The 17,253-nt window shown below is 48.0% G+C and overlaps 1 protein-coding gene across 1 annotated transcript in view; it reads left to right on the forward strand.

The window, feature by feature from the left end:
• The first annotated feature begins 2,991 nt into the window (after positions 1–2,991).
• The window catches only part of MYO1C (myosin IC), a 77,167-nt gene continuing 62,905 nt past the window's right edge, over positions 2,992–17,253 (forward strand). The window contains exon 1 of the mRNA XM_048519050.1: positions 2,992–3,125. The gene's annotated coding sequence lies outside the window, so the exon portion shown is untranslated. The remainder of the gene's footprint in view (positions 3,126–17,253) is intronic.

Genomic DNA, 17,253 nt, shown 5'->3' on the forward strand with positions numbered 1-17,253 from the left:
CTTGGGTAGAGGGGTTCACAAATTCTCAATCGGCTGCGAGGCATTTCAGAGCTTTTTTGTAGATAAAGTCGCGTCACTCCACCGAGACCTTCCGGCCACACTTGATACAGTAAGGGAACTCGAGGCTCCTTCGCCGTCTTCGGGTCCAAGTTTGGACCGTTTTTCCCTGCTCTGCGAGTCCAATGTTGACAGGGTCTTGGCTGCTGATAGACCTACTACTTGTCCTTTGGATCCGTGCCCCTCCTGGCTGATAAAAGCTTGCCGGGAGGAGTTATGACCCCACCTGTTGAACATAGTCAACCGCTCCCTTGAGCAAGGAGTGTTTCCGGGTGGGTTGAAGGAGGCAGTGGTCCGCCCACTCTTGAAAAGACCATCTTTAGATCACAGTGATCTGGCCAATTACCGCCCTGTTTCGAATCTGTTGTTTCTGGGGAAGGTAATTGAGAGAGTGGTGTTGGAGCAGCTTCAGGGCTTCCTGGAGGATGCATCGGTGCTTGATCCCTTCCAGTCCGACTTCTGTGCTGGGCATGGGACAGAGACCGTCCTCGTTGCCATCACAGACACACTCCGCATGCAGCTAGACCGAGGCGGATCGGCGCTGCTGGTGTTACTGGATCTCACAGCAGTGTTTGATATGGTCGATTATGACCTTTTGATCCACTGCCTGGCTGCCTCTGGGATGCGGGGCATTGTCCTTCAGTGGATTGCCTTGTTTTTCCAGGGTCGGGGTCAGAAGGTATGGTGCGGGGATGAGGCCTCCCATAGGGCCCCATTTAGTTGTGGGGTCCCCGCTTTTATTTAACATCTACATGCGACCCCTCGCTCAGCTGGTGGAGTTTTGGGCTGGTCTGTCACCAATATGCAGATGACACCCAGCTCATTCTGTTGATGGGGGGGGGGGCTCTGCCCCTGCAGCTCTGCAGCACTGTTTGGAGTTGGTCGCTGGCTGGTTGAGGCAGAGTAGGTTAAAACTTAATCCAACGAAAACGGAGGTCCTTTGGCTGGGCCGGGGGGAGAGACCGGGGGATTTTCAACCGCCGGTACTGGAAGGGGTCGCATTGGCCCCGACGTCCCTGGCTCGCAGCCTGGGGGTCCGCCTGGACTCTTCATTATCAACGGAGGGCCAGGTGGCCCATGTTACCCAGATTGCGTTTTTTCATCTTCGCCAGGCTCAGCAGCTGGCTCCCTACCTCTCCCAGTCCGACCTGGCCACTGTGATCCATGCGACGGTCACCTCGAGGTTGGATTACTGTAACTTGCTCTACGCAGGCCTTCCCTTGCGATTGATCTGGAAGTTGAAGCTGGTCCAGAATGCGGCAGCTCGGCTTTTGACAGGTGGTGGTTATTCAGACCATATCACCCCTGTGCTACGCTGCCTGCACTGGCTCCCAGTGGAGTTCCGGATCGTTTTCAAGGTGTTGGTATTGACCTTCAAGGCCTTAAGCAGCATGGGGCCCTCATACCTGCGGGACAGCATCACTCCCTATGTCCCACATAGGCCGCTACTGGAGACCCCTGGCCCTGCGACGATGCGGCTGGCCTCGACCCGGGCCAGGGCCTTTACAGCTCTGGCCCCTGCCTGGTGGAATGCTCTACCTCCAGCTGTCTGGGCCCTGCGGGACCTTGGTGAGTTCCACAGGGCCTGTAAGGCGGAGCTATTCCACCGGGCTTTTGGCGGGGCTGGCCGCGGCTCTACCACCCCCCACTGAGGCTGCCTGTCTTCCACCTTGGCTGGGCCTGATTCCATCTCGGGCCCTGCCTTTCCCCCCTCCCTCTCTGGCCTTTGGATCGGGCGCCTGTTTTTTAACAACTTTTGTTGTTTTAATTTCTATTCATTCAAAGTAATTGCTGCTATTAGATTTTAATGGGGTTAAGTTATATTTTTGTATTTATTTGCTGTCGTTGTGAACAGCCATATTGTGAGCCGCCTCGAGCCCTTCGGGGGTGAGGCGGCCTATAAATCGAACAAATAAATAAATAACATCTGGAGGGCTACGAGGTTGACACCTATGGATGTGTTAAAGGGAGGGCTCAGCACAAACTGTTGTGCTCAGTAAACTTCAAGTTTGGAAATTTTTGATACAGCTGAATAAAGCTGATACTTGTTGACTTTATTTGGGTTTTTGCTGAAAATTTGCAGGTTTTAAAAACCTGAAAAATTTAACTTCTCTTTGCACCTGCTTCTCAAGTCTACCTGGCCTAGAGAAGAGGTGAAAACTCCCCCCCCCCCCGCATTTTCTGAGTCTGTTTATGTGGACTTGGGAAAGGGTGGTGGAGGGCAGAAGGCGGGGAGATTCAACAGAATGCTGGACATGCATTCATTTAAAGCCCTCTCAACTGATAAGGCGAATTTTCGGTGATTGGGTTTTTGCCGAATCCTCATTTCTAACTGAAGGTGGGCTAGGCTGATGGCAGAATAATAGTAGGCAAGACCCAGAGACTATCCAATGCAGAGGTTTGTTCGCTGTTACACCTCCATATGCAATCTTATCGTTTTGCACATCAGCGCTGAAGCATTTGTGGTAGGCTGTTGCGCCAGTGCTGTTCTGCATTTAGCTCTGTAGCACCCAGAAATGCAGAGAGGGAATCCTAGCCAGAGCTAAGCCTTTGCAAGAACTGACCAGAAGAGGGAAGGGTCTCTGCTGACCCTTGGGGGAGGCCTCTGCTATTGATTTTGCTCAGCTGGCACCCACAGCATCGCCACCGGACCGTTGGGCCGTTCGGGCTCGCGCAACCGGGCGTGCTACCTTGCAGGGTTGTCGTGAGGGAGGGGAGAGCCACACGCACTGAGATTTGGGGACGGAGAATGTCCTCGGGAAACCCGGCGGTCTCTCCCCCCCCCCCCGCCAGGCCGAGGGAGGGGCGGCTGAGGGTGGGGCGCAGGGTATCCTCAGGCGAAGCCGAAGCTTCCTGCCTAGAGGGAATCGGTCGCCTCCTGCCTAGAGGGAATCGTTCGCCGCCCGGACGGCCAGTGTGCGCATGCGCGTCGGGGCCCGCCCCGCCTTGCCCTGCCCTGCCCGGGAGTCTGGAGTCGTGGCCGAGTCTGAGGGTGACTCTCGGCGACTGGACGGGGACGGAGCGGCGGCTGGGCGGACGGACGGAACACCGACGGCACCCCCGTGAAGGTAGGGGACGGGGAAGGTCACCCAGCCCGCCTCAGTTTCCCGAGTGGGGGGGGAGGGGGCGAAGGCAGCCACGCCGTGGGGAGGGGACTGCGCACGCGCGGAAGGGATGCTCGTGGAGGGGGGGGGTTGATTTGCGCCACTCCCGGTCTGCGTGAAAGGAAGGCACGTGGTCTTCTGAGCATGGACAGAGTTCCCAGGAGGGAGCTTGAAAGGAGGGCTGAGGGGGGCACACCCAGTATGGGAGCTTATCCTGGCAGGGAGGGCGGCTGGGAATGGGACAGTGGCCCTATAGCTCGCCCTTCAAACTGGTGACAGTGCAATGGGTGAAATGGGTGAGGCAGATGGCTCCTTGGAAGTGCTGGTGGCATTGGTGGGGCTTGGCTCTGCTGCTATTTTGGCCCCCAGCAACCCACTGGGAAATTTCCCTGCAAGTTGCACTGTCCGTCTGCTCCTGCCAGGGAATCCCCTGGCGTGTCCTTGGGACTTTCTTTTCCTAATCATGCCAGGGCAAGTTAAAGACGGGCAGCGGCTGTTCTGTGCAGAATTGCAGAGCTGGCCACAGGTGGCTGAGACTCAGAGCCTGGGAAACTGACGCAATGGCGGTTTGACCAGTTTTGGAATAAAAGTTCGCTCGGCAACCATATGCCACCATTTTGCCCTTCTCCCCACGCCCTTAATAGCTGAGCAAATAATGGATTGTGCAAGTCTTTGCGTGGCTCCGGATTTTCTGTGCCAATCAGACAGCCGTTGCATCTGCCAGAGCAAGGGAGATGTGCCTGCATCTGTTTGCCGGGCTAGCCGGCGTCACGTTCCAGTAGTCAGCACTTGCCCAAAGGTGGAGGTAGGGTGTCATTATTGCCCAGACCCAGTCATAAAGAAAGGGCTCCTGTTCCCAGGAATTAATTGTCTTGGTCCTTCTTCTGGACCTTCCTTAATCTTTACAATGAGTCATATTTCCTTCTGGGTAAGGTGGTTTTTGCCTTGACCTGGAGGGCCCAAACTAACCTGATCTCATGAGGTCTAAGGAGCTAAGCAAGTCAGCCCTGGTTGATACTCAGACGGGAGACCACCTGGGTTGCTATGTCGAGGAAAGCAATGGCAAAACCTTTGTTAGTCTCGTGCCTTGAAAACCCTACTGCATTGCTACAAGTTGGCTGCAAACTTGACAGCACTTCACACACACACACAAGTTGGTTTTTGGAGTCATGGCTTAGGAATGCTGCAGGTATATCCTCGGAATGGTGCTGACAGATTTATGGAGATGTGTGTCTACTGCTGTGTAAAAAAAAGTATTGGGTAACAGTATTTCTCAGAGCAAAGCACATATATTGAATTGGAAAGCTTTCTGCTGAAGTGAACCATGAAGGCAGTGCTCTGAAAACCACGAAAGTCAAGCCTGCCACCTTCATTTCCTGGCGGCACGAGCAGTGCAGAAATGGTACAGTCAGGATATGCTGGGCTTGCTTTTGTTCGAAGCTCCCTGCAGGTTCACCTTCCCTTCCTTCTGTAGACAACCCCCCAAATTGGCATTCCAGAGTATTTGCCTCTTCAAATAAGCACCTTCTGTCTCTAATTTTAAGAAAATTGGCGTTCCTGTGCTTGACTGGTCCATCTAGTCCAGCATCGTGTTTTTGACAGTCAGGTGTCCCAGAGCAGCCCACAAGTCACCCGACTTGTGGACTGTTGTCCAACGTCTCACAATGGGACTTTCTGCCTCTGACCCTGGAGGTTCCATTCAGCTAGCCTGGTTCCCAGTGAGAGATTTATTCCCTGCAAGTCTGGCCACTCCCTCTTAAAAGCCATCTAAGCCACTGCCCCCCATTACATCTTGTGGTACTAAGGCCCCTTCCGCACATGCAGAAAAATGCACTTTCAATCCACTTTCACAACTGTTTGCAAGTGGATTTTGCTATTTCGCCCAGTGAGATCCAGCTGCAAAGCACACTGAAAGTGGATTGAAACTGACAAGATTTGTTTCAACGTTTTATTTGTCTTGTAAGTATCTAGCTGTGCTTTTTTGTTGGTTATCGAGCTGCTAGCTCAGGGGTCATCAGGGGAACTCCGCTGCTCGGGCGATGCCGCGATGCGCTCTTCCGCCACGCTGTTCTTAAGCGGCTCCATGAGCCGAAATGCCGCCGGGATCTTCGCCTTCGCCTGCCCTGCAAGGAGCAGGGCTGGCGACTTTGCCTCGGGCAAGGGCCGGGCCACAGGCCGCCGAAAGCCGGCCGGGATTGCCGCTTCCCTGCTCCTTGCAGGGCGGGCGCTTCACTCGCCCGGCGGCCGGCCAGGCTAATGCCGCCGAAGTTCTCCGCTCTTCGCCGGCTTCCTGCAAGCGAGCAGGGCGGGCGCTTCACTTGCCCGGCCGCTGGCCAGGCTGAGCCGCCGGGACCCTCTTCACCCGCCCTGCAAGGAGCAGGGCGGGTGCTTCACTCGCCCGGCGGCCGGCCAGGCCGAGTCACTGGGTTCATCTACTTCTGCCCTCTGCAGGCGGGGGGTGAGCGGGTGGTGGGGGCGCGAGCGAGCAAGTGGGCGGGGGAGCGGGGGATGGTGAGCCAAATGGCTCTTTGAGGGGAAAAGGTTCCCGACCCCTGTGCTAGCTGAAATGTACACTGATAAGTTTCAATTAGAGAATCTGCACTTTTGAAGACTACAAACATTTATCTTTATATTAAAAACGTTGAAACGTCGTAAGTTTACAAGCAAGTTCGCCTAAGGTGCAGTGGGGATTGGCTTTCTAACTCTCCTGAGTTCTGGCATTCTGACAGAAGGAGCAGAGTTCCTGGTTTCCCACTTTTTCTACATCATGCATAGTTCTGTAGACTTCTGCCAGAAGTTTACCTTAAAGTTGCCTTTTTGGTAAATGAAAAACCTTTAGTAGCTTTAGTCATCTAGCGCAGAAGTTCACAAGCTGTTTCCCTAAAATTGTACCCCCATATTAGCAAACTCATTACGAAACTTTTTTGTGCGGTGCTCCCAGGTTGGGAGCCACTAATTTAGGCCCATGCTTGCTTTCTGATGCCTTTTGCAATTTTTCAATATTCTTTTTGAGACATGGCATCCTGAATTGTGCACGGTATTCCACGTGTGACCACGGCAGGAACTTGAATGACTCTACGGACAGTTTTATTCCGGGTCTCCCCCCTTTTCTGATGATCCTCAGCCTTCAATTGGGCTTTTTAAAATTGCCACTGTATTACTTCCTTCCTTCCTTCCTTCCTTCCTTCCTTCCTTCCTTCCTTCCTTCCTTCCTTCCTTCCTTCCTTCCTTCCTTCCTTCCTTCCTTCCTTCCTTCCTTCCTTCCTTCCTTCCTTCCTTCCTTCCTTCCTTCCTTCCTTCCTTCCTTCCTTCCTTCCTTCCTTCCTTCCTTCCTTCCTTCCTTCCTTCCTTCCTTCCTTCCTTCCTTCCTTCCTTTCTTTCTTTCTTTCTTCAGGGCGGCTTACAGCATTAAAATATAACAGTAAAATCAATAAAATATAGTTATCAAGATCGCATGTGTGCCATAATCACTTCAAAGGGATAGACAACCCAGTCAAGATCACATCCCCCTATAAAGTCCACAGTCATACAGGGAGGGATATTGATGGGAATGGGAAGTGGAGGCCGGCTTGATGAATAAGTACTGTTGCTGCTTGGTGGAACAGTTCTGGTCCCTTCCACACATGCAGAATAAGGCACTTTCAATCCACTTTCAGTGCACTTTGCAGCTGGATTTCACTGTGCAGAAAAGCAAAGTCCACTTGCAAACAATCGTGAAAGCGGATTGAAAGTGCATTATTCTGCATGTGCGGAAGGGGCCTCTGTCTTGCAGGCCCTGTGAAACTGCCTCATAGAGTGCGGGTCTCACTTGATTGAGCATTCATTCCATCAGGCCGGTGGGTTGGTCCTGGTTGAGGCCAGCTTGTATAGCTTTTGGGTCAGGACCAACAGCAAATTGGGGGTTGGCATTTTCTCTGAATTCCTCATCAAATCCCAAAGGCCTTTCTCTTGGCCAAACTGTGGCTCTCCAGATGCTCATGAACTACAATTCCCATCAGCCCCTGCCAGCATGGCCAACTAGGCAAGTTACCCAGCATGGCCAATTGGGCTGACAGGGGCTGATGAGAATTGTAGTTCATGAACATCTGGAGAGCCGCAGGTTGCAGACCTCATATACATTGAATGGTAGGCATCTTTTAAAGGGGAGAGGGGGAAGAGATTTGGGGTTTATTATATGATTTCATTCTGGTTTTAACTGGCAGTGTTTTCTGTTACTATTATTAATTGTTAACCATTACTGTAAACTACCTTGAACCGCCAGGAAAAGTGGCGTATAAATGTTTTAATACATTAATATGGAACCAGCAGTTTTTTGTCAGGATGCTCATTCTTTTGGTTTTACCAGCCCTGAATTTTGTCTGCCATACTGAGGCCCATTCCCCCAATCTGGAGAGGATTTGATGGAGCTTTTCATAGTCACCTGGTGTTTTCACCATTCTGAACAATTGAGTGTCATCCTTCATTAGCTCATTGTTCATCCCCAGGTCAGTGATGAATTAATTAAATCACTTTGGTGAACACAAAGGTGAGGGGGATTTCACTGCTTACCCCTTTCTACTGTGAAAGCTGTACATTTGTTCTTTCCCTCTGACGGGCCTAGGGAAAGACAGTGGCTTCCAGGTAGGGCGCTGTGGAACTGCCTGGCTGGGCAAATTACCCCTCCGCTGGTACTTTTGCCCCTTGCATTGGTGGGGTGAGCGCCCATGCTGGCACAGGGTTGTGCCGGCTTCAGCGGGGGGTCTGCCCCACCCCGCTTTCTGTATTTGGCGCTGGAGACCCAACAAGATTTTTGAGTATAAGCTATTGAGACAAAGGGAACTTTCGCACATGCAGAAAAATGCACTTTCAATCCACTTTCACAATTGTTTGCCAGTGGGTTTTGCTATTTTGCACAATAAAATCCAGAAGCAAAGTGGATTGAAAGTGCTTTAATCTGCATGTGCGGAAGTGCCCAAAGGGAGATTGGAGTCTCGAAAGCTTTTACCATGAAAATCTTGTTGGCGGCCTCTAAGGTATTGCTGGACTCCATTCTAGCACTTTAAACATCTATTGGCTCACCTTTTATACAGTATTGTTGACCCTTGAGAAGAATGTTAAGAGGTTGATGAGGCCAGACTCTTACAGAAACCACAGCAATTCCTCTGGTGTCTTTAATAACACCTTCTATGAGTTTACTCCAGGATAGCTTCCGTCAAGACCTAGTAAAAATGGGAAAACATCGGATTTAAAAGGTTTTTTTAATCACAGGTGTTTCCCTGAGCGCTGACATTTTTTTTGCTGTGAAAAACTGGCAATGTTGGGAACTACTGAAAAAAATCCCATGAAATGTTTTCTGTTTTGGAATGATTAAAATGCTCTCAAAGGCGCGGTTTTACATGTTCAGAATGTACGAAGAATGAAGGACGGAGCTTAAAATAGTTTCCTGGGTCCCCCTTCCTCACACCCTTTAAAAAAATTGTTGGCAACTTTCCAAGTCTTTTGACACACAGGCTGATGTTAATGACTTGTTACATATTCTTCTTAGAAGATCAGCAGTTTCATTTTTTAGTTCATTAAGGACTCTTGAATATTTGCCGTTCAGACCTGGTCATTTGCTAATTTTTCATGTGTCACTCGGCCCTAGAACTTCTCCTAATACCTCTGACTCAGTTCTTCCAACCTCCTTCCTGCCTGAACAGTTTGTGTTCAGGAAAGGCGGGCTGCCAGTCCTCTTCCTGAGTGGAATTAAATGCAAAGAATTTGCTCAGCATTTCCACCGTCCCCTTTCAGTGATCCTCTCACGGCTTCGTTAGCTTACGGTCCGTTAACTCTCTTTGCTGGTTTTCTGTGGCTGATATGTTTAACGAAGTTCTTGTTATCTTTTCTAAGACTTCTGGCAACTCACACATCAAATTCACTTTGCCTTACCAAAGATCCAGAAATGGGCTTGTCTAGATGTTGTTTTTTTACCAGCAGACTGTAAAGGTGGTTCTTCCCACAATATTGCCTGTATTAAGATAAAATTCTAGGCCGTGTGAGCCTTATACAAGCTTGTGGGTAGAGAGGGAGGCGAGAGAAACATTTTGTTCTGAAGGCCAGTCAAAAATCACACCCTGTGTAGTATGGAGGAGTTTGGATTTATACCCCACATTTCTCTCCTGTAAGGAGACTCACGGTGGCTTACAAACTCCTTTCTGTTCCTTTCTCCACAACATACACCTTGTGAGGCAGGTGGGGCTAAGAGAGTTTAGAGAGGACTGTGACTAGCCCAAGGTCACCCAGCAGGAATGTAGGAGTGCAGAAACACATCTGGTTCACCAGATAAGTCTCTGCCACTCAGGTGGAGGAGTGGGGAATCAAACCCTGTTTTCCAGATTAGAATCCACCTGCCCTTAACCACTACACCACGCTGGCTCTATAGTGGATAGTGTGGGGTTCTAGGACTTCGAGCAAGCTGGCTTTGAATCCCCACTGCCACTGTGGAAGCCCTCTGGGTGACCTTGGGCCTGTCATAGATTCTCAGCCTGGCCCATCTCAAACAGTTGTTGTTTTGAGAAAATGGAGGAGAAGCGAGCAATATTCTAAAGCCACTGAGTCCTAAATAGGGAGAAAAGCAGAGAATAAATAGATAAATGCAGTTGCATACGTAGAACAGTGTCAACTGCCCAGTCCAGAGTCTCGGTAGTCAGTATCCTAAACTGTTCCAGGGTCGGAATGAGCAGGGAGAAGCAGGGAAACAATTTGACTTTCCTCTGGGCTGTGCCCACACCGGCATCATGTTATGCCAATGTCAGGGGCATATCTGTGGCAGCTGAGGAAAAACATAAAAGGTAAAAATAGGAAATAACAAAATTGGTGCTGGAACAGTCTCAGTAGAACTAGCTGCGTGTGTGGAAATCAAGTTAAATTTTGGATATTTAAAAGGTGAAGCACTTCAATAATATATTATCTGTATTTGTGGGCAAAATTATTCACATGTAAACAGTGAATGTGTCTTTGAATATAAGTAGTGTATTCTGTGGACCAGGGGCTGCAATTGGCCATGCTGGCAGGGGTTGATGGGAATTGTAGTCCATGAACATCTGGAGAGCCACAGGTTGCAGACCCCTGCTGTAGACAAATACAGGGATAATCCGAGAACCTGGGGTGTATTTCTAGACACTGGGAAAACTGAAAATTTAATAGACAGTTGGAAAAACATAAAGATTGAGAAATATATGGAGTTGGAAAGAAAAGTGATATTGAAATGGTATAGAACACCAAAACAACTAGCATACATGATTAAAGGACTTAGTCCTAAATGCTGGCACTGCGGAGAACAGGAGGCATATTATAGCCATATGTGGACGGAATGTATAGAAGTGAAAACATTTTGGACAACCGTATTGTTATATATCGAGAAACTGGTGAAGATTAATATTGGGATAAATAATGATTTAATGTTCATGGGTGTAATGGAGGATAGAAGGGTAGATAAGAAATATAGCTATATGTATAAAATAATGATCAAAGCAGCACATGCAACAATAGCTTTAGGCTGGAAAGAAAAGAAAAAATGGACAATCCAGAAATGGTTGGAATATATCTGGGAACAAGTGACACTGGACATTTTCGATATAATAACAAAAAATAAACTGTGGCAAGATAAACAAATTATATGTGGACTGGATGAAAGAAGCTGGAGTCAATGAGGAGATATGGGAGAAGAGATTATAAAGAATGAACTTACTGCTGTTTGTTTGATAAAACTATGAAGAAAATATAGGGGGGAGGGGAAAAAGGGGAAATGTATTGTTTGAAAACGAATGAAGAAAAGTATTAATATAAAATTGAATATTCAAATGAGCAATTAAAAATTATTTTTTAAAAAAGAACCTGTGGTGTAGTGGTTAGTGTATTGGACTAGAATCTGGGATCACTCTGCTATTCACAAGGGTAAAGTTGCGCAAGTAAAATCAACCAAATATTTATTATAAGGTGTACTCAAATAGCCAATTAAAAACACTACAGGTCTAAAATGCAACTGACTAGTTTTTCAACGACAATAACCATCCAACATACATAGTTGAGATCAAAATCAGATGCCTTCAGCCTCAGGTCCTGGTTGGTCAACAGTAGAGCTTCTGCAACCAGTTTAGCAGCTCTATAAAACTGCGAATAAGTTATAACATTTTACTCCAAGAAGAGAGAGGATGCGTGGCTAGACTAGAAGGGCCAGTGTTCGTTGCACGTGTTTGAAAAGCTTTTGGCCTTCCTTTGCGAGCAGCTACTGGGGCTGATTAAATTGGGTTACCTCCCACCAACTGTTTTTCACACAGGGAAAACTGTTTCACTGATCAGACAGCGTCACCCAAATGATGCCTGCTGTACCTCCCCGGATCTTTGTTCCTTTGTCAGAGTCATTCAGTAAAACTCGTGTTACGCTAAGGCCAAGTGCTTAGTCACAATATTGTGATTCATCGGCTTCTCTGGCTTAAGCGTTGACTGCTCATTGCGGATAATGTGTCTGAACACAAAAAGAGCCCTGTGGGATAGAATCAGTGGTCCATTCTAGCCCAACATCTTGTTTCACACGGGCCCCTTCCGCACATGCGGAATAATGCACATTCAGTCCACTTTCACAATTGTTTGAAAGTGGATTTTGCTATTCTGCGCAGTAAAATCCACCTTTTTTCTTTGTAATTTTGGCTGTTTTATTCTCAGTCCCTTTTCTAGTCATTCTCAGAGAGAAGTTGGCCTCACACTGCTGCCTCACACTGTGTACAATTGCTGCCTTACACTGTGTAGACATTTTGACAGAATTATGTACTGTAATCCCCCAAGATCTCTTTCAGGCTTGGACTTGGCTCGTTCAGGACCCACCAGCGTGTATTTAAAGTTAGATTTTTTTTGTTCTAAGATAGATTGCTTTACGCTTATTAACATTGCATTTCATTTGCCTGCCTGTTGCTCCCTCACCCAGTCTAGACTGATTCTCCTGACGCTCTTCAAATGCACTTTGGTTTCTGCCATCCTTAGTAAGCTCCTGAAAAAGAAAGCAATTGTATGCATTCACAGATAAATTATTTCCATGAGACCTTGTATATTGGCAGTCTCACTGTTCTATTGCCCCTCCCCTCCCCCCAGGAGCGGGACACATTTTATGGACAATTCATTTATTTATATCCCTCTTTCCTCCCCAGTTGGGGCTCAAAGTGGCATAGAACACTGTTCTCCCCTGCTCCAGTTTCCCACAACAACCCTGCAGGGAAGACGAGATTGAGAGTCTGTGATCGGCCCAAGGTGACCCAACAAACTTCTGTGGTAGAAGTGGGGATTTGAACCGAGGTCTTCCAGGATCATAGTCCGCCACTCCAGTACACCATAGGTGTCAAACTCACGGCCCTCCAGATGTTATGGACTACAGTTCCCGTCATCCCCTGCCAGTATGATGCGAGTTTGACACTTGTGCAGTACACTATACTTGTTCTTTCCTTCCTGGGAGGGGAAGCTGCTCTCTCTCTCTCTGGTGTCCTGTCCTGCCTTGGTTACACCGGCCTCAAGGACTGGATTGGTGGTTTTACTTTACTTCCTTTTGAATGCTGCTTTACTTCCTTTCAAATGCTGGGCTGTGTACTTATACCACCTACCAGATTTGGACAGATTTTCTTTGGCGCTAAAGTCAGGCCGAAAATATAGGCAGCAGTCTCATTTTTTTTAGCCTTCCGGATTTATATTTTAAGGATTAAGTTTTCCCATTATTGTTACTATAAAACCTAATAATGTTATTAAAATTATAACAAAAGTGCTGAAGTAAACAAATAAATATAGGGGGTAAACCCAGTTGACATCACCATAACAAAAAATTAACCTCTCCAATTCTTTATAGTTTTCATTATTGCTTTGAAAAGCTAGTACAGAAAGCACTCAACCGCTTAAGGAATGAATTAATCCATTGCCACTAAATGGTATAAAGTTATATGTAGGAACAATCAGTGACAAGAATTTCACTCACATTTATTGTTCTGCCATACAAGGAACATTCTGATCCAAAATAAATAAGCTTTGGGTTGGGTCCAGTCAGCTTTTTCACTCAAAGTTGGGAGCCAGCATCGTTTAGTGGTTAAGAGCAAGTGCACTCTAATCTGGAAGAACCAGGTTTGATTCCCCGCTCTGCCAATTGAACTGTGGAAACCTATCTGGTGAACCAGATTAGCTTGTGCCAGCTGGGTGACCTTGGGCTAGTCACAGTTCTTCGGAGCTCTCTCAGCCCCACTCACCTCACAGGGTGTTTGTTGTGGGGGAGGGGGGAGGGAAAGAAGATTCTCTGTGCTTGGTCCTTGAGCTAACCTTCTGTGTCAGTTAGTTTTAAGCATCCTTTATTGTTGACATGTAGTTGTATGTGTTCTGGCTCAGCTGCTCCAAAGCTGAGTATCAGACAATGCAGCTTACGAGTTGTTGATATGTTTCCATGACTGATGAGTTTTCAGTTTCAGCAGAAGCTATAACTTCCACTGCTGGCTCCTTCCACACATGCAGAACGATGCACATTCAGTCCACTTGCACAATTGTTGGAAAGTGGATTTTGCTATTCCACACAGCTGCAAAGTGCATTGAAAGTGGATTGAAAGTGCATTATTCTGCATGTGCGGAAAGGGCTTTGGTGCTGCAGCTGATGACTTTGCTGCTGTAGGAAGTAGTTGTCCGTTTGTAGATTTCCTGGCTGTAGTGTCTCTGCCCCAGGCTGCATCCATATCTTTTCTAGTCTGGGACCATCACTTGGTGGTGTGCAGCCCCTCCCAGGGATCTTCTGAGCCTGTGGGAGAGAGCCAGCATGGTGTAGTGATTAAGTGCGAGTGCACTCTAATCTGGAGAACTGGGTTTGATTCCCTGCTTGGCCACTTGAGCTGTGGAGGCTTATCTGGTGAACCAGATTAGCTTGTGCACTCCAACACATGCCAGCTGGGTGACCTTGGGTGAGTCACAGCTCTTCCGAACTCTCTCAGCCCCACCCACCTCACAGGGTGTTTGTTGTGAGGGGGGGAGGGAAAGGAGTTGATAAGCCCCTTTGAGTCTCCTTACAGGAGAAAAAGGGGGGATATCAATCCAAACTTCTTCTGCTGGAAAGCATTTCAGTTCTGTTTGCTTCCTGAATGACTTTCCTGCGTAGTATTCCACCCACTGCCACAATATCAGGTGGGGCCCTTATGAGGTTCCCAATAGCTTTTCTCTATTATTTATGGTCTGGTAGAAATTCATTGTTTCCCTCTTGTTTCGGGTTGTTTCCACCGGTGTACTTACTGCTTTCGTTTCTTTCAGGCAGAGGCAGCGTAGAAATTTTAGGGTTCTGTCTTTCTGGTTGAGAAGACAGCTCCCATCTTCCTCCCTTTCCGCCTGTACCCCAACAGATGCCTTCTAGTTGCTTCATTGCTGCTTTTTTCAAGCGTTGCGCTATTTTGTCATAGTTTTTCTGGTCTTCATAACTTAAGAGCAGATCCCCCACGTAAATCAGAAACTGCGTCCATCTATTGTGTTTATATCTTGGCTCAGGCAGGGGTCAGCCTTACCTTCCATGAACTCTTCCTTGATAAGCATTCGGTTTTTCTGGTTTTCTGGGCTCCCCAATCTTTTGTGAGCCTGTGGGCATATTTGAAATTCTGATGTGGTTTGGTGGGCACAGCAACAAAATGACTGTCACAAAATTGCTGCCATGGGAGACCGAGCCAGCCACAAAATAATTGCCACGGCTTCACCTCAGTAACACAGTACAGTTCCTTGTGCTGTGGAAGCAGCTATTGCCAAAGCAACATCTTTTAAAATTTGCAAAGCAAATGAGACCTTCAGTAGTCAGAAGATTTTCTGGGCATAACCCTTACCTGTCCGTACCCACTTCCTAAAAACACTTGGTGGGTGCCAGGGAAGCCTTGGCAGGTGGCATTGTGCCCCTGGGCACCTCTTTGAGGAACTGCTAGTCATGCCCTTGCAGTCTGCTTTGGCCCATAGATGCACTTTTGAAATTTACATATGAGACTCCTGGACTGATTAAGTACATCTGGTTGCTCCGTGTTGATTTCTTCAATTTTTTTTCACATCAGAAAGCAGGTTTTACATCTTGATGCTCAACAGGCATCTTTCTCATCCCTGCTGCGCTCAGGAGAATTCTACTAGAGTTGCTTCACAACCGGAACAAATGTTTCGTCTTCGCCTTCTCCATGTTTGTGGAGCTATTCTTTACCAATGGATCTGGCTTTGTATCTCTGGATTTCCCATTCGGTGCTGCATTGCACCCTGTAACCCTTTTCCAGGTCCAGTGGAACCTCGGTTTTCATCGATAATCCGTCCGGGAAACCTCGGCGAAATCCAAAACCGAGGCAAACGCTGGAAAGCAATGAAAATGCATTGGTCGTCGTTTGTTGTTTCAAAATTAGTGCGCACGCGCCGACGAAAACCAACAAAAACCGAAGCAAACGACGAAAACCGAGACAAAATTTTCAGGGAAAGAATCGACGAAAAAGCGAAACCGACGAAAACGGTCGACAACGAAAATCAAGGTTCCACTGTAGTTCTAAGGAGAGTCCCTGTCAGATTCTTGCTTATATACCTACTTCATTTATACCTTACCCAGCTTATATTGCTCTTGTCTCCTCCATTTTATCCTCACAAGTCTGAGAGTGTATAACAGGCCGATGTCATCCAGTGAGCTTCCAGGTGAAAGTGGGGACTTTCCTGGATTCTAATACAACAGGGGTCTGCAACCTGTGGCTCTCCAGAGGTTCATGGACTACAAATCCCATCAGCCCCTGCCAGCATGGCCAATTGGAGAGCCGCAAGTTGCAGACCCCTGCAATACAACAATCCAACCACTACTTAATGCTGGTTTAGAGATTCGGTCTCTTCTTCTGGAGCGTTCACCACCATTCAGCTTCCTTTGTAGGCTAGGTGTACCTTATCTTCCCATGTGTGGCAGCCTCAGTCCTTGCTAGAGGGAAGCCTTCTGGGCATTTTTTTTGTACCATTAAGCCACAGCTGACTCATGTGACGTATGGTGTCTCCTCAGGGTTTTCCAAGCAAGAGACATTCCGAGGTGGTTTGCCATTGCCTGCCTCCACGTCATGACCCTAGTGTTCCTCGAAGGTCTTCCATCCAACCACTTGCCTGAGTCGACCCTGCTTAGCTTCTGAGATCTGATGAGATCTGTGGTATCCAAGCCAGGGCATTACCTCTCCCTGTTTTCTGGTTGAACAGGCATTGCAAGCGTATCAGCTAGCACCCGTGGATCCATTTCAGTTTGCTGTGTGGTTTCACCTTTCTGTGTTGGTGTAGCTTCTTCAGCATCCAGCACTTGACCTCTCCCTTTCATCAAGATAGGCCATGTTGTGTACCTTGAAGACATCTGTCTGGACATCTAGGATTCTGTCGCCTTTGCCTCCCAGTGCATATCCAGTGAATAATCTTTCTTTGACTTCGAAGCTCAGCTTGGTCCGTTTCCCTTTGGAACGCAAGTGCAGGCTGTTCATCTAAACACTGGAGTGCTTCAGGTTTGTATCCACAGTTCAAATGGTGTAGTCCTTGTCCCTTTGGTGTGCCATCTGTTTTACAGGTAGGTGGCTGTTGTAATGCCTTGACCCAGATTGCCCAGGTTAGCCCAATATCATCAGATCTCAGCAGCTAAGTGGGGGTCACCTGTGGTTAGTACTTGGATGGGAGACCGCGAAAATTCTGGGCTAGGCCATTTGGAATTTTTTCAAGATCAGGTTTATAAGACCCGAAAAAATTCGAAAAAACCAGGGGGAAAATGGGGGGTTGGCTTTTTTGAAAATGTCCAGGTCTTTTAAACCAGACCCCCCAAATTACCCCCTCCCCCAAATGGTTCATAGCATGTGGGGAAACAATATGTAGAGGAAGGCAATTAGAAGAAGGAGAAGAGTTGGATTTATATCCCCCCCTTTCTCTCCTGTAGGAGACTCAAAGGGGCTTACAATCTCCTTGCCTTTCCCCCCTCACAACAAACACCCTGTGAGGTAGGCAGGGCTGAGAGAGCTCCGAGGAGCTGTGACTAGCCCAAGGTCACCCAGCTGGCATGTGTGGGAGTGTACAGGCTAATCTGAATTCCCCAGATAAGCCTCCACCGCTC

This window comes from Sphaerodactylus townsendi, linkage group LG16 (genome assembly GCF_021028975.2).
Source record: "Sphaerodactylus townsendi isolate TG3544 linkage group LG16, MPM_Stown_v2.3, whole genome shotgun sequence".
Lineage (NCBI taxonomy): Eukaryota > Metazoa > Chordata > Lepidosauria > Squamata > Sphaerodactylidae > Sphaerodactylus > Sphaerodactylus townsendi.